The sequence below is a fragment of the Lonchura striata genome, chromosome 7 (assembly GCF_050655825.1).
Source record: "Lonchura striata isolate lonStrDom1 chromosome 7, ASM5065582v1, whole genome shotgun sequence".
Lineage (NCBI taxonomy): Eukaryota > Metazoa > Chordata > Aves > Passeriformes > Estrildidae > Lonchura > Lonchura striata.
Window position 1 is genome coordinate 184,526 of NC_140709.1, and position 18,075 is coordinate 202,600.

The 18,075-nt window shown below is 47.9% G+C and overlaps 2 long non-coding RNA genes across 2 annotated transcripts; both read right to left on the minus strand.

Annotated features, from left to right (window-relative positions):
- Window positions 1–100: 100 nt before the first annotated feature.
- On the minus strand, window positions 101–7,080 carry LOC144246684 (uncharacterized). The gene is made up of 2 exons (XR_014956656.1): window positions 1,079–7,080; window positions 101–646 (listed from the first exon to the last, which is right to left on the minus strand). It is a non-coding gene; the product is annotated as an uncharacterized LOC144246684 (long non-coding RNA).
- A 3,245-nt stretch (window positions 7,081–10,325) lies between these two features.
- Window positions 10,326–12,859, minus strand: LOC146766849 (uncharacterized). Its single transcript, XR_014956657.1, has 2 exons — window positions 12,549–12,859; window positions 10,326–11,588 (listed from the first exon to the last, which is right to left on the minus strand). It is a non-coding gene; the product is annotated as an uncharacterized LOC146766849 (long non-coding RNA).
- Window positions 12,860–18,075: the final 5,216 nt, after the last annotated feature.

The window sequence follows — 18,075 nt, forward strand, 5'->3', positions numbered from 1 at the left end:
AAGGCTTGCGGCTCTTTCAACACACACTTGTAACTCAACTCTCGGGACAGAGCTGATGGCTCCTTTAGGACAAGAATAGTTACATCTAAAAGCAATTCCCTCATTTTGCATCTCCTTTTCATTTAACCCCCCCCAAAATCCCATACATATCACAAGGAATGTGCAGTTCTGGTTTCCCCACCCTCCGTATACTATTTGTACAAAGGACCTGGCCACAGCACACACAACTGAATAAAGCCCAGCTTCAATAATCAGAACAACTGACATTTGTTTACAAATTAGGTGCAGTTTTGTATGGTGCTGCGTACCCTCGGAGGCGAGTCGAGGAAAAAGAGCTACAGCACTGGAACCTAAGTTTTAGCAGCTGAGTCATTTGTAACTTGTGCCATAAAGTAAACCAAGCATCACTACAGTATTATCTGCTGAAGTTCTCCACTGTAGGTTTAAGGTACAGCAGCACGTGCTTTACTCCCAACAAAAGCTGCTCAGGTGGGGGGAGCCGGGAAGCCAAGTCTCTCCACTTTGTCTGAACACCATCTTCCAGGAAGGTACTGCTTCCTCTCTCCCAGGCTCCCTTCAGCAAAGTAGCAAATACAGAATCCGGTGCCACAGAAGGCTCTTGCCTGACCTCCTTGTGGTTTTCAAACTGTTCAAAGCGAAACAAAAAGCGTAAGAGAAAAACAGTGATGAGTATGAAACAAAAGTCTCTTCAGCCACCTTTGGTTTGAGATGAGCTCTGAACTGAAGCTCTGGGAGCACAGGCGTGCAGTCCTGCTAGAACAGAGCTGTCCAGTAGTGTCCCCAGGGGTATCTGGAGTGTTCACACTGCTGAACTGAGAAAAACTCACCAAACCCAGCCCAGGGGCCTGTGATCCTCCACCCACCCGGGGGAACTCCGGGCACTGTAAACAGAGGCCACAGCGCACACCAGGCTCTGCTGTGCCTGCTGAGGAGTCTCTGTATGAGCCCTGAGGCCTGGTATCGCCTCCCAAACACCACAGAGACCTCTTGTGTCATCAGAGAAAAGCCCTGGAGCAAACGTGTGTCCCCAGCACGATCAACAAGGATGCAGAATTACCTCCTCAATAAAAACGCTGTTCCTGATGGAAATGTAACCTCTGTCAACTGTGAGGATTTTATAGGAATACTGGCTCAAGAATTCAGTGACTTCAGGTATTCCATACCACAGGTTCCTGGGACTACTTGGGCATCCAGAGTCTATAGTATCGGTTAAACTGGTAGAGCTGAGGATACTTAGCAGCTTTGTCACAGAGCTGGAACGTCAAGCAGGGAGAAAGGGGCTCTCTCGGAGAGTGCAGGAGGCCAGTGAAAACAGCAACAAAGTCCTCCACGACATCTGCTCCTAGAAAAGCCAAATAAATTAAACTATTGACATGAGCACGGACACTGGGGCAACCTTCCTTACTTTGGGCCTTGCCAGCAGCCCACAGAGCCTCACGCAGAAAAGAACTGAACGAGATCAAAAAGTGTTCGCAGTGACCTAGACACGTGCTCCTGACTGCAGAGGTACCTGAAAAACCCTCCAGACATCATCAGCTCCTGCTGAAGCAAACAATCCACCTTCGCTGTCTTGTGCCAAAAACACGCCCGTCTCTTTACAGGGAGACACCCTGCCAGGCACCGCCTCAGAGAAGAACCGAGCTGTACTGGGGGGATACACCCAGCCAACGTGTACAAGTTAAACAGAATTTTCTGTCAGAACTGGGACTTTCAGCACCCCCCAGGTGCTACTCGACTGCCACATACACAGAGAGGGCTTCGTGAGGTGCTCTGCGGTTGGCCAGTCCTGTTCCAAGCCCTGCTGATGCCCCTGTGGTTTTAACGCTGTCCTCAAGGAGGTAGTAGAACCTCGCAGTATTTGCCCCTGGAGCTTAATTTCTGAAGTTTTCCTTGGGAAACGCATCCATTTCCTACTTAACAAGGCAGTCCCCTCTCCCTGATCTCGGGAAGAGCTGCCCACAGGCACGGGAAACACCTTCCTCTCCTGATCGCCATGCTCTGCCCTTAAAACGCTGTGTTACTGAGGCCAACTACTTCCAGACCAAGACTGTCCATGCAGGGACAGTGTCCCTTCTCTTCAGGGTCAGGGAATTAGGGCAGAAGCACCTACAGAGCTTCAATGCCCCTCTTGAGCACAAAACACCATCAATCTGCACCTCCTTCTGCTTGCAGGGAAGGTAATAACATGCCTCAAGGTAAAAAATTATAAACGGTAAAAAATTATTACAAGAGAGTAGAAATGATGCCACTTTCACTCCACTGCTAGAAACGACACATAAAACATAAAAAAAAAAAACTGTACCTGTTCCGTTTTCAGACTGAAGCAACAGCATATTCCTGGCTGCTAATGCAGCAGGGACAACAGCACTGAAGGGAAATGTCTGGATAATCACGCCTTCATTTAAAGAGAACACAATTTCCTCATCTAAGCCATCACTGCCCTCCATCAGAACAGCCAGCATATCCACGACATCTAATAAGTGAAGGAAAAAATGTAAGCAGAGGATCCAGACTAACTGGGAAAACAACAGAGGTAGAATGCAACATTCCAGGAACACAAGGTATCTTTTTAGTTCCCAAAAAAACCCAAAAACAAAACAACAACAAAAAAAAAAAAAAAAAAAAAAAAACAAAAACCGAAAGCAAACAAAACAAACAAGAAAACCTTAAAAAAAAAAAAAAAAAAAAAAAATTCAAAGGCACATTTGCCAGGCAATACAATGTTGGGGGCAGCACAAAAATCACAGCTGTACTTCATTCTGCCTTTCAAAGCTGCTGTCCAGCACAGGTTGCCCAGAGAAGCTGTGGCTGCCCCCGGATCCATGGAAGTGTCCAAGGCCAGGCTGGACAGGGCTTAGAGCACCCTGGCATGGTGGAAGGTGTCCCTGCCCATGGCAGGGGGTGGAACGGGATGAGCTTTAAAAAAAGGTGCCTTCCCATCCAAACCCTTCTGGGATTCCACGATTCTGTGAACAGCTTCAGGCAGGACTACATTTCCATTGTAGTTCAATAATGCTGCTGCAAGAACACGAAGAGAGATTTCAAATACTGTTAAAGTGGCACAACCACATCAAAAATTACGTCTGGGAGTAAAGTGGAAACTCTGCTGATTCCAAGGACACATGGAGGGCTGAATCCTGGAGATCCTTACATAACAGGATCTCTAGAGTTATCCATCCCCAGTTTGTTGCTTAGGGTTAGAAAAGGTAGCCCCAAGCCGTGGAGTTCTGTTCTTAAGGGGTTACCACATACCATCAATGTGAGAGACGGGGATGCTGATGTTTGATCAGAGTCCTGTAGCAACCTGGAGCACGCTGGCTTCCCGAACCAGGTCTGCTGCTTTGTCCGTGTAGCGGTAGGGCTTTGTCCTCAGCCTTCAGCAGGATCTGTCAGCAAAGGTGGAGAGAAAAGTAGAGTGCAGCGCCTCTCAAGCATGGGGGAACCATGTGCTGCTAAGGAAGACCACGTGCTGAAAGTGGTTTGAAGCCGGGTGGGTTTTGGGAGGACAAATTCCATATTACTTCTGCAGGATTCTGTCTGCAGTTCCTGCTCTACAAACCAAATACATCAAACGACAAAAACAAACAAATAAAAAAAAACCCACATTAAATTAACAACAACAAAATAATTATTCCTACCTCAATAAACCCATAACGCCTCGAACCATTCCAAGGAGGGCGGCAGGAGGGGCGGGCAGAGCCAGGGCCCCGCTCCGCCGCCCCGGCGGCATTTTCCGGCACGCGGCCGCTCCCGGCGTCTGGAGAGGGGCGCGGGGCCGGGAAAGGCGGCGCAGCCCTGCTCCGATGCCGCTCGGCCGCGGCCCGGGAGCGCTGCGACCGCGCCTCCGCCGCCCGCCGGCACCGGCCCCACCGGGCTGCCCTCGCCGCCATCCTCGCCGCCGCTGAGCCGCCTTCAGCCCTCCCCTCACTCACAGACACCGCCCCACTCGCCGCTCGCTCCCGCCCCGTCTCGGTGGTTTTGCCGGGCGCTGGCTGGGGGGCTGCAGTACCACCCTCTGTCCACAAGGCGGCAGCACTTGTCAAGAGAGTGCGCGACAAGCACTCGCAAGATGGCGGCCCGTGAGGACCTTGACGGAGACAGGCGTTTTGCCGATGCCTGTCGGCTCGTGCCAAAATCCCGCAGGCTCGCGGTGCTGCTGACCCCACAGCCCGTGTGCACGGCACCAGAACTGCCGCGGAAAATCCCCTAGGGGGGCGCCGGCGGTGCGGGCAATTCAGGCAGTGTGGAAAACAGACACGGGTCCTCGACTTTCTTGTCCTCGTTTTTGCACCCTCTTGAGAAGGTCAAGCCGAGTCCGCGCCAAGCCACTCCCAAGATGGCGCCCGCGGGCTGTGTCTGTAGTACCCACCTCTGTCCACAAGGCGGCAGCACTGCCGCCCGCCACCGCCGGGGGCCGCCGCTCGCCTCGGGGCCGCGGGCGGGGCAGGCGGCAAAAAGAACGGGCGCCGTCCCCTCCGGAACATCCTCGGTAGCAAATGCCCCAAAATATCCCGCGCGGAAAAGAACGCCAACAAAAAAAAACCCCTTGCCTCTAACCCAACAAGAACCAAAAGAAAAAACCTTTTCTTTTAAACTGCATTTCAATGTATTTTATTTTTATATTTTTCATATTTATATTCACATTCGGATTTATAATGTATATTGATGTATAACTGAATTTTTATAATTTCTTACATTTATTTCTATTATATTTTATTCTATTTTAGTACATATCTTAATGTATTGCTTATATATTTCTATAGTTAGATTTAGATTTCTAGAAGGTTTATATTGCTTAAAATAAACCCCTGCCTCCATCCAAGTCAAAATCTTTAAAAAAATCCCATTATTTAAGCTCCGTTTACATTTATCTCTATTTTTTGCATTTATATTCAAATTTACATTTTAAATGTAGATTGATGTATGATGTTATTTATAGCCTATCTCTTCCTAATACTTATTTTTATTTTTTTATATTTTTATATATATCTGTATACATCGAATATATATTTCCATATTTAGAACGATATCAAAATAAAATGTATATTCATATTTTTTCTATTAAAGCCCTGTCTCTAACCAAATTTTAAAAAAAAAAGCTCTGTCTATAAGCAATACTTGATTATTCATATAATTTTTCATCATTATAGTCACATTTGTATTTCTACTTTACACTGATGTATTTATAAATATATATTATATATATTATAAGGTAGCAAGATAGATAAATTATTATTTAAACTCTATTTCGTACATACTGCTAATACTTATATTTACTTACCACTGAATTTTTATATAGATCTTAATGTATTTAGGATATATTTCTACACATAGATTTCTAATTTTATTTTATTTATATTTATAATTTTTGTAATAAAACCCCTACCTACTACCAAATAGAAAATAAAAATCCCCTTTATTTTAAACGATATTTAAATATTTCTATATTTTATTTTTAATAGTACTTATATCTTCTATCACAATATATTGAGGTACTATATTTTGATATATAATATTTATGACATATAATGTGTTATAATAACACATATACTGTAAAATATGCATTATGTACTGCATTGATTTCTATTATTTTGTAATTTTTATATTTATATATCCACACGAATTAATTATACAACTCTATATGGTTATTTTGCTTGTATTTATAATCTCTATTTATATGTATTTATATATACATATAAAATACTCTATATCAAACAATATAATACCTAATAGTAATGGATAACATTATTTATGTTACATGTTTTATTTATATGTATTCCGTTTATATTTAAAATTGAAGGTTTATATTCCATTTTCATATTTATGCATTTCTTTTGTTTCATTAGAGTTATAGTTAAAACTTTGCAGTTATAATCCAATTCCTAAAAATAAAATGCCAAAACAAACAGCATCAAATTCCCACCAATACCATCCAAAAAATTCAGAAAGGCTCCACCAGCCAACCAACTACCAGCAAAAAAACCCACACTACACTCCTTTCACTAACAGTTCTTATCACATCACAAAAATGAAACAAACATTTAAAACAACCTATAGAAATCCACACAGCAAATCACAAAAACCACTAAAATGAAAAAAAAAAAAACCCAACTAACTTACTATACTGCAAATCATACAACAGACCCCGAACGTTTCTAAAAAAAATAACCAAAACTCTACCACTACACTAACTCATAAAGAGAACCCAATGCTCTATAAAATGAACTAAAAAAACCCACCAAATAATTACAGATATTAAAAAATCGAAACCACGAAGGAAAAAAAATTCACCACCCAGATAAAATAACTGCGCATAAAGACCCACCATAGATATACCCATGTTCCCAAAAATAAAACTAATAAAAAAACAACAGCCAAATACATCAAACTAAAAAAAAAAATATATATATATTAACAACAACAAAATAATTATTCCTAACTCAATAAACCCATTATGCCTCAAACCATCAAAACACAAATACCACCTAGAAATAAACACGTCGCCAAAAGAGAAATGTAACAATTTTAATAACTCCCGAACTCTCTGCAACAATAAAACATACACGGCAATCAAATATGCCAAATGCATAAAACCCCTATAACATAATAAACAAGAATGCAATAATCAATATTAAAAAAAACCTCACTGATTAACTACAGGACACTACCTCAAACCCACCAAAACAAACACTACATATGCTCATGCTAATAAAAGCCTTCACAAACGAATTAAAAACCTAACGTCTACTTCATGCTACGACCCATAAAAACCATTGTAAACCTTTAAGAACACATTCTTTAGAAACATAAGAACGGATCAAAAAGAAATCCAACAACACTCAATCAAAAAAAACCCCCTTGTCATGCGCACCTGAAGCAAGAACCGTAACAACCAAAAAGTAACACCATGGCCCTTCTCCTACAGCAACTACGAACAAAAGAAAAGGATCCCATAAATTCCTCAAAACCACCGCAGCGAGGGAGGCTGGAAGATGCGGAGCCGCGCTCCCGGCCCCGGGCGCAGCGCGGCTCCGGCAGGAAAGCGGATCCTCCGGCAGGCAGAGGCGGCGCCGCGCCAGCAGACCCCCGCCCGCTGCCCCCGGCCCGGCGGGGCCGGCACCGGGCCCGGGGGGCCCCGGCGGCGCCCGAGCCCCGCGCCCGGAGCGGCGGCACCGGCCGGCACCGGCGCGCCGCCCGCGCCGCCTCCCCCGCCCGCCGGCCCGGCCAAAGCTCCGCTCGGCTCCGCACGGCTCGCACCGGCGCGGCTCCGGCGGGCCCGCGGCAGCCCAGCCGCGCCCAGCTCCCCTTCCGCCCCGGCCAGCCCCGGCACTGCCGCCAGGGCTCCGCGCCGGACCCTTCGCTGCCGGGCCGGGGGCAGAAGAAGCGCCCCGAATGCAGCGGCACAGCGCGATCCCCGCCCTGCCAGCGCTGCCACGGCTGCAGCTCCCTTCCTCTGAAGGCCCGACAGTGACGCCACGCTCCGGCGCTCACCTCACCCCAACGAGGGCACAGAAACGTGCGCTCCCCCCCTTCAATTGCGTCCCCTAGAAGAGCAGAAAACAAGGGGCCTGCCTCAAATAATGGTAAAAGGGAGAATTTTACCTCAATCCAAACCTCTTAAAAGGCGGGACCACAGGACTGACCCCTCCATTTCAACCTCAGGATGACGAAATTTCAAAGGGAAAGGACAAAAGCCCCCACTACAAAGGCGCACCGGCTCACCTGTTTGGCTACTGCTTCTCGGCACAAGGGTTTGTCCCTCGGCTCCTCCTTTGAGCAATGCTCCACGTCTCCAAGTGCATATCCAGGTGATCCCCCAGACCCCGTCCGAAGCACTCACCGTCCTTCCAGGAGACAGCCCCGGGAGCCCCCCATAAACTCCTCTTCTCCAGCAGCTCCGTGCAAAAGCGATGTGAGGAAAACCCCCTAAATCAGCCCCCGGAGGAGCCGCCCCCTCCTCATCATCCTCACAGCTCACACCTGGGGCTGCTCTGAGCCCCCATCATCCTAACAGCTTACACCTGCCGCTGTTGCCACTCTCCAACAGCGTCTCTCCCTCTCCAGCACACAGTGCACTTCTCACAGACACAGATCCAACAGAAATCTGCTACGGGTGTCAGCTTTTCTTAATCCATCTGGTTACACGATTAAAACACATACATGCATTGATGGTCATTGAGAGAAAGCTTTCCCCTGGAGAAAATAGTCACTTTGGTAGCACACTTTGATATATCTGTGGAAAAGCAGAATCAGCACCAACTCCTAAGACCCCTGCTGAGGAACCCAGCCCTCCTTGGGACACCCAAAGCAGCAGACCTCGAAAAAGGAGGGGAAAAATGAAGCTTGGAGTGGGAAAAGAGGATAGAAGTACAGAAGCCTTTAAAAATGCCTGCATGGAGCAATAGTGGGAACCAGTCACATTTCTTCTTTCCTTGCTTTCTGTGATGACATAAATAGAAAGTAAGAACACGTTAAACAAAAGGCAGAGCTAGGATTTTACAGGTCTTTATTTTGGCAGGCTGGAATGACAAACGCCTCTTCCGGGGCTGCGACACGTTTTGAGGAATGGCAGAGAACGGAGGCAAAAGGTGCCGGGGAGCCCTTTCTGTTCCATTTAGCCCCTGCAGCTGCTCCGCTGGTTTCAGGGCACTCGCTTGGTTCGTTCCTAGAGAAAAAGGCTACGGCATGATTTTCAAAACTACTGCCCATCCACAGTCAGAGTTTCCTACATTCCTGGGTACAAATGAGTGGATCGAGAGAGGGCTTCTTTTCAAATTAGTTTAGCCATAGCTTCCTATTCTTTACCAATACCTGTGAAAACGAAACACTTGCCAGGTTTTAGTATTCTACACACACCCCTCCCTGGGAATTTTGGGGTAGCTTTGGGTCCCTCTGCGGGACGGCACCCAGCGTGACCCCCCCTCTCATCTGCCACCCACCCGCTCCCCCACCGCAGTGTGCGTCCCTCTCCTAGCGACCTTGGGGTGCCCCAAATGACATCAGAGCCCCGAGTCTTCAGCCCCTAACCCTGACTCCCGAAGAAGGCACAGGACGAGTCCAACTGCCCCGGACAGCAGCCCAGCACTCCCTTCCAGCCCTTCCCACGCGTCCATCCCCCCAGAAAGGGACTCCGCCGCAACAAGGAAGGGGGGACAGCCCCCAGAAGGCTCGAAGCTCCTGCCCCGCCTCGCTGTCGCGGGCCAGGGCCAGAAAGAGGGAGCGGCAGAGGCGGCGGGGACGCGGCACGGCCGGCACGGCACAGAGCGGGGGCCGCTCGCAGCGCGATGCCGGCGGAGCCGCAGGTCCGGCAGCGCCGGGGCGGGGTCCGAGCGGCGCGGGGGATCCGCCGAGAGCCTCCGGCCCCGTGCGGGGACTCCCGCAAGGCCCGGGGGGCGCCGGGCTCCGGCCCTCGGGGCTTTATTCTCCGGCGCCCCGAGCCCCGCGGCTGCGGGGGAAAGAAGCGAAGGGGCGACGGGAAGAGAGGAGGGAGAGCGGGGCATGCGAAAGGTCGGGGAGGGAGGACGGGCTGCGGAGGAAAGCGGGCGGGGAAGGGAAAGGCCGGCAGGGGAGGAAGAGGGACGGTGAACAGAGGAGGGAGAGAGGGGGAATGGAACGGAGGAGCAGGGCAGGGACAGGACAGGAAGGAGCCGAGTTTGGGGGGGGACACGGAAACGGGGGAAAGAGAGGTAACTGAGGGGAATACGGGGAGGAGGATGGAGCGGTAGAGAGAGGGACAGGAGGGGATCCTCCCAGCGCCCCGGCTCCGCCCCGGCGCCCCGCCCTGCCCGGGCTGCTGCGCTCGGCCGAGCTCGGCTCGGTTCGGCTGGACTCGGCTCCTCGGCCAGCTTCGGCTACTTTGGGCCACGCTCGGCTATTACCAGCCGCATTCGGCTCGATTAGCCTCTTCGGCAAAGCTCGGCTCGCCTCGGCTGTACTCGGAGCCGCTCGGCTACGCTCGGCTCCTCGGCCAGCTTCGGTTACTTTCGGCTAAGCTCGGCTATTTCCGACCGCATTCGGCCCCACTCGCCTCTTCGGCGCAGCTCGGCTCCACTCGCCTCCACGGGCCCTCCCGGCCACTTTCGGCCACGCTCGGCTATTCCCGCCCGCACCCGCCTCCATTCGCCCACTCCCACAGCTCGGCTCCCTCCGGCTCACACATTTCCTCAGGGCACCTCATTCCAGGGCACACAAATTGCAGCCCCTAAAGGCTTGCGGCTCTTTCAACACACACTTGTAACTCAACTCTCGGGACAGAGCTGATGGCTCCTTTAGGACAAGAATAGTTACATCTAAAAGCAATTCCCTCATTTTGCATCTCCTTTTCATTTAACCCCCCCCAAAATCCCATACATATCACAAGGAATGTGCAGTTCTGGTTTCCCCACCCTCCGTATACTATTTGTACAAAGGACCTGGCCACAGCACACACAACTGAATAAAGCCCAGCTTCAATAATCAGAACAACTGACATTTGTTTACAAATTAGGTGCAGTTTTGTATGGTGCTGCGTACCCTCGGAGGCGAGTCGAGGAAAAAGAGCTACAGCACTGGAACCTAAGTTTTAGCAGCTGAGTCATTTGTAACTTGTGCCATAAAGTAAACCAAGCATCACTACAGTATTATCTGCTGAAGTTCTCCACTGTAGGTTTAAGGTACAGCAGCACGTGCTTTACTCCCAACAAAAGCTGCTCAGGTGGGGGGAGCCGGGAAGCCAAGTCTCTCCACTTTGTCTGAACACCATCTTCCAGGAAGGTACTGCTTCCTCTCTCCCAGGCTCCCTTCAGCAAAGTAGCAAATACAGAATCCGGTGCCACAGAAGGCTCTTGCCTGACCTCCTTGTGGTTTTCAAACTGTTTAAAGCGAAACAAAAAGCGTAAGAGAAAAACAGTGATGAGTATGAAACAAAAGTCTCTTCAGCCACCTTTGGTTTGAGATGAGCTCTGAACTGAAGCTCTGGGAGCACAGGCGTGCAGTCCTGCTAGAACAGAGCTGTCCAGTAGTGTCCCCAGGGGTATCTGGAGTGTTCACACTGCTGAACTGAGAAAAACTCACCAAACCCAGCCCAGGGGCCTGTGATCCTCCACCCACCCGGGGGAACTCCGGGCACTGTAAACAGAGGCCACAGCGCACACCAGGCTCTGCTGTGCCTGCTGAGGAGTCTCTGTATGAGCCCTGAGGCCTGGTATCGCCTCCCAAACACCACAGAGACCTCTTGTGTCATCAGAGAAAAGCCCTGGAGCAAACGTGTGTCCCCAGCACGATCAACAAGGATGCAGAATTACCTCCTCAATAAAAACGCTGTTCCTGATGGAAATGTAACCTCTGTCAACTGTGAGGATTTTATAGGAATACTGGCTCAAGAATTCAGTGACTTCAGGTATTCCATACCACAGGTTCCTGGGACTACTTGGGCATCCAGAGTCTATAGTATCGGTTAAACTGGTAGAGCTGAGGATACTTAGCAGCTTTGTCACAGAGCTGGAACGTCAAGCAGGGAGAAAGGGGCTCTCTCGGAGAGTGCAGGAGGCCAGTGAAAACAGCAACAAAGTCCTCCACGACATCTGCTCCTAGAAAAGCCAAATAAATTAAACTATTGACATGAGCACGGACACTGGGGCAACCTTCCTTACTTTGGGCCTTGCCAGCAGCCCACAGAGCCTCACGCAGAAAAGAACTGAACGAGATCAAAAAGTGTTCGCAGTGACCTAGACACGTGCTCCTGACTGCAGAGGTACCTGAAAAACCCTCCAGACATCATCAGCTCCTGCTGAAGCAAACAATCCACCTTCGCTGTCTTGTGCCAAAAACACGCCCGTCTCTTTACAGGGAGACACCCTGCCAGGCACCGCCTCAGAGAAGAACCGAGCTGTACTGGGGGGATACACCCAGCCAACGTGTACAAGTTAAACAGAATTTTCTGTCAGAACTGGGACTTTCAGCACCCCCCAGGTGCTACTCGACTGCCACATACACAGAGAGGGCTTCGTGAGGTGCTCTGCGGTTGGCCAGTCCTGTTCCAAGCCCTGCTGATGCCCCTGTGGTTTTAACGCTGTCCTCAAGGAGGTAGTAGAACCTCGCAGTATTTGCCCCTGGAGCTTAATTTCTGAAGTTTTCCTTGGGAAACGCATCCATTTCCTACTTAACAAGGCAGTCCCCTCTCCCTGATCTCGGGAAGAGCTGCCCACAGGCACGGGAAACACCTTCCTCTCCTGATCGCCATGCTCTGCCCTTAAAACGCTGTGTTACTGAGGCCAACTACTTCCAGACCAAGACTGTCCATGCAGGGACAGTGTCCCTTCTCTTCAGGGTCAGGGAATTAGGGCAGAAGCACCTACAGAGCTTCAATGCCCCTCTTGAGCACAAAACACCATCAATCTGCACCTCCTTCTGCTTGCAGGGAAGGTAATAACATGCCTCAAGGTAAAAAATTATAAACGGTAAAAAATTATTACAAGAGAGTAGAAATGATGCCACTTTCACTCCACTGCTAGAAACGACACATAAAACATAAAAAAAAAAAACTGTACCTGTTCCGTTTTCAGACTGAAGCAACAGCATATTCCTGGCTGCTAATGCAGCAGGGACAACAGCACTGAAGGGAAATGTCTGGATAATCACGCCTTCATTTAAAGAGAACACAATTTCCTCATCTAAGCCATCACTGCCCTCCATCAGAACAGCCAGCATATCCACGACATCTAATAAGTGAAGGAAAAAATGTAAGCAGAGGATCCAGACTAACTGGGAAAACAACAGAGGTAGAATGCAACATTCCAGGAACACAAGGTATCTTTTTAGTTCCCAAAAAAACCCAAAAACAAAACAACAACAACAAAAAAAAAAACAAACCGAAAACAAACAAAACAAACAAGAAAACCTTAAAAAAAAAAAAAAAATTCAAAGGCACATTTGCCAGGCAATACAATGTTGGGGGCAGCACAAAAATCACAGCTGTACTTCATTCTGCCTTTCAAAGCTGCTGTCCAGCACAGGTTGCCCAGAGAAGCTGTGGCTGCCCCCGGATCCATGGAAGTGTCCAAGGCCAGGCTGGACAGGGCTTAGAGCACCCTGGCATGGTGGAAGGTGTCCCTGCCCATGGCAGGGGGTGGAACGGGATGAGCTTTAAAAAAAGGTGCCTTCCCATCCAAACCCTTCTGGGATTCCACGATTCTGTGAACAGCTTCAGGCAGGACTACATTTCCATTGTAGTTCAATAATGCTGCTGCAAGAACACGAAGAGAGATTTCAAATACTGTTAAAGTGGCACAACCACATCAAAAATTACGTCTGGGAGTAAAGTGGAAACTCTGCTGATTCCAAGGACACATGGAGGGCTGAATCCTGGAGATCCTTACATAACAGGATCTCTAGAGTTATCCATCCCCAGTTTGTTGCTTAGGGTTAGAAAAGGTAGCCCCAAGCCGTGGAGTTCTGTTCTTAAGGGGTTACCACATACCATCAATGTGAGAGACGGGGATGCTGATGTTTGATCAGAGTCCTGTAGCAACCTGGAGCACGCTGGCTTCCCGAACCAGGTCTGCTGCTTTGTCCGTGTAGCGGTAGGGCTTTGTCCTCAGCCTTCAGCAGGATCTGTCAGCAAAGGTGGAGAGAAAAGTAGAGTGCAGCGCCTCTCAAGCATGGGGGAACCATGTGCTGCTAAGGAAGACCACGTGCTGAAAGTGGTTTGAAGCCGGGTGGGTTTTGGGAGGACAAATTCCATATTACTTCTGCAGGATTCTGTCTGCAGTTCCTGCTCTACAAACCAAATACATCAAACGACAAAAACAAACAAATAAAAAAAAACCCACATTAAATTAACAACAACAAAATAATTATTCCTACCTCAATAAACCCATAACGCCTCGAACCATTCCAAGGAGGGCGGCAGGAGGGGCGGGCAGAGCCAGGGCCCCGCTCCGCCGCCCCGGCGGCATTTTCCGGCACGCGGCCGCTCCCGGCGTCTGGAGAGGGGCGCGGGGCCGGGAAAGGCGGCGCAGCCCTGCTCCGATGCCGCTCGGCCGCGGCCCGGGAGCGCTGCGACCGCGCCTCCGCCGCCCGCCGGCACCGGCCCCACCGGGCTGCCCTCGCCGCCATCCTCGCCGCCGCTGAGCCGCCTTCAGCCCTCCCCTCACTCACAGACACCGCCCCACTCGCCGCTCGCTCCCGCCCCGTCTCGGTGGTTTTGCCGGGCGCTGGCTGGGGGGCTGCAGTACCACCCTCTGTCCACAAGGCGGCAGCACTTGTCAAGAGAGTGCGCGACAAGCACTCGCAAGATGGCGGCCCGTGAGGACCTTGACGGAGACAGGCGTTTTGCCGATGCCTGTCGGCTCGTGCCAAAATCCCGCAGGCTCGCGGTGCTGCTGACCCCACAGCCCGTGTGCACGGCACCAGAACTGCCGCGGAAAATCCCCTAGGGGGGCGCCGGCGGTGCGGGCAATTCAGGCAGTGTGGAAAACAGACACGGGTCCTCGACTTTCTTGTCCTCGTTTTTGCACCCTCTTGAGAAGGTCAAGCCGAGTCCGCGCCAAGCCACTCCCAAGATGGCGCCCGCGGGCTGTGTCTGTAGTACCCACCTCTGTCCACAAGGCGGCAGCACTGCCGCCCGCCACCGCCGGGGGCCGCCGCTCGCCTCGGGGCCGCGGGCGGGGCAGGCGGCAAAAAGAACGGGCGCCGTCCCCTCCGGAACATCCTCGGTAGCAAATGCCCCAAAATATCCCGCGCGGAAAAGAACGCCAACAAAAAAAAAACCCTTGCCTCTAACCCAACAAGAACCAAAAGAAAAAACCTTTTCTTTTAAACTGCATTTCAATGTATTTTATTTTTATATTTTTCATATTTATATTCACATTCGGATTTATAATGTATATTGATGTATAACTGAATTTTTATAATTTCTTACATTTATTTCTATTATATTTTATTCTATTTTAGTACATATCTTAATGTATTGCTTATATATTTCTATAGTTAGATTTAGATTTCTAGAAGGTTTATATTGCTTAAAATAAACCCCTGCCTCCATCCAAGTCAAAATCTTTAAAAAAATCCCATTATTTAAGCTCCGTTTACATTTATCTCTATTTTTTGCATTTATATTCAAATTTACATTTTAAATGTAGATTGATGTATGATGTTATTTATAGCCTATCTCTTCCTAATACTTATTTTTATTTTTTTATATTTTTATATATATCTGTATACATCGAATATATATTTCCATATTTAGAACGATATCAAAATAAAATGTATATTCATATTTTTTCTATTAAAGCCCTGTCTCTAACCAAATTTAAAAAAAAAAGCTCTGTCTATAAGCAATACTTGATTATTCATATAATTTTTCATCATTATAGTCACATTTGTATTTCTACTTTACACTGATGTATTTATAAATATATATTATATATATTATAAGGTAGCAAGATAGATAAATTATTATTTAAACTCTATTTCGTACATACTGCTAATACTTATATTTACTTACCACTGAATTTTTATATAGATCTTAATGTATTTAGGATATATTTCTACACATAGATTTCTAATTTTATTTTATTTATATTTATAATTTTTGTAATAAAACCCCTACCTACTACCAAATAGAAAATAAAAATCCCCTTTATTTTAAACGATATTTAAATATTTCTATATTTTATTTTTAATAGTACTTATATCTTCTATCACAATATATTGAGGTACTATATTTTGATATATAATATTTATGACATATAATGTGTTATAATAACACATATACTGTAAAATATGCATTATGTACTGCATTGATTTCTATTATTTTGTAATTTTTATATTTATATATCCACACGAATTAATTATACAACTCTATATGGTTATTTTGCTTGTATTTATAATCTCTATTTATATGTATTTATATATACATATAAAATACTCTATATCAAACAATATAATACCTAATAGTAATGGATAACATTATTTATGTTACATGTTTTATTTATATGTATTCCGTTTATATTTAAAATTGAAGGTTTATATTCCATTTTCATATTTATGCATTTCTTTTGTTTCATTAGAGTTATAGTTAAAACTTTGCAGTTATAATCCAATTCCTAAAAATAAAATGCCAAAACAAACAGCATCAAATTCCCACCAATACCATCCAAAAAATTCAGAAAGGCTCCACCAGCCAACCAACTACCAGCAAAAAAACCCACACTACACTCCTTTCACTAACAGTTCTTATCACATCACAAAAATGAAACAAACATTTAAAACAACCTATAGAAATCCACACAGCAAATCACAAAAACCACTAAAATGAAAAAAAAAAAACCCAACTAACTTACTATACTGCAAATCATACAACAGACCCCGAACGTTTCTAAAAAAAATAACCAAAACTCTACCACTACACTAACTCATAAAGAGAACCCAATGCTCTATAAAATGAACTAAAAAAACCCACCAAATAATTACAGATATTAAAAAATCGAAACCACGAAGGAAAAAAAATTCACCACCCAGATAAAATAACTGCGCATAAAGACCCACCATAGATATACCCATGTTCCCAAAAATAAAACTAATAAAAAAACAACAGCCAAATACATCAAACTAAAAAAAAAATATATATATATATTAACAACAACAAAATAATTATTCCTAACTCAATAAACCCATTATGCCTCAAACCATCAAAACACAAATACCACCTAGAAATAAACACGTCGCCAAAAGAGAAATGTAACAATTTTAATAACTCCCGAACTCTCTGCAACAATAAAACATACACGGCAATCAAATATGCCAAATGCATAAAACCCCTATAACATAATAAACAAGAATGCAATAATCAATATTAAAAAAAACCTCACTGATTAACTACAGGACACTACCTCAAACCCACCAAAACAAACACTACATATGCTCATGCTAATAAAAGCCTTCACAAACGAATTAAAAACCTAACGTCTACTTCATGCTACGACCCATAAAAACCATTGTAAACCTTTAAGAACACATTCTTTAGAAACATAAGAACGGATCAAAAAGAAATCCAACAACACTCAATCAAAAAAAACCCCCTTGTCATGCGCACCTGAAGCAAGAACCGTAACAACCAAAAAGTAACACCATGGCCCTTCTCCTACAGCAACTACGAACAAAAGAAAAGGATCCCATAAATTCCTCAAAACCACCGCAGCGAGGGAGGCTGGAAGATGCGGAGCCGCGCTCCCGGCCCCGGGCGCAGCGCGGCTCCGGCAGGAAAGCGGATCCTCCGGCAGGCAGAGGCGGCGCCGCGCCGGCAGACCCCCGCCCGCTGCCCCCGGCCCGGCGGGGCCGGCACCGGGCCCGGGGGGCCCCGGCGGCGCCCGAGCCCCGCGCCCGGAGCGGCGGCACCGGCCGGCACCGGCGCGCCGCCCGCGCCGCCTCCCCCGCCCGCCGGCCCGGCCAAAGCTCCGCTCGGCTCCGCACGGCTCGCACCGGCGCGGCTCCGGCGGGCCCGCGGCAGCCCAGCCGCGCCCAGCTCCCCTTCCGCCCCGGCCAGCCCCGGCACTGCCGCCAGGGCTCCGCGCCGGACCCTTCGCTGCCGGGCCGGGGGCAGAAGAAGCGCCCCGAATGCAGCGGCACAGCGCGATCCCCGCCCTGCCAGCGCTGCCACGGCTGCAGCTCCCTTCCTCTGAAGGCCCGACAGTGACGCCACGCTCCGGCGCTCACCTCACCCCAACGAGGGCACAGAAACGTGCGCTCCCCCCCTTCAATTGCGTCCCCTAGAAGAGCAGAAAACAAGGGGCCTGCCTCAAATAATGGTAAAAGGGAGAATTTTACCTCAATCCAAACCTCTTAAAAGGCGGGACCACAGGACTGACCCCTCCATTTCAACCTCAGGATGACGAAATTTCAAAGGGAAAGGACAAAAGCCCCCACTACAAAGGCGCACCGGCTCACCTGTTTGGCTACTGCTTCTCGGCACAAGGGTTTGTCCCTCGGCTCCTCCTTTGAGCAATGCTCCACGTCTCCAAGTGCATATCCAGGTGATCCCCCAGACCCCGTCCGAAGCACTCACCGTCCTTCCAG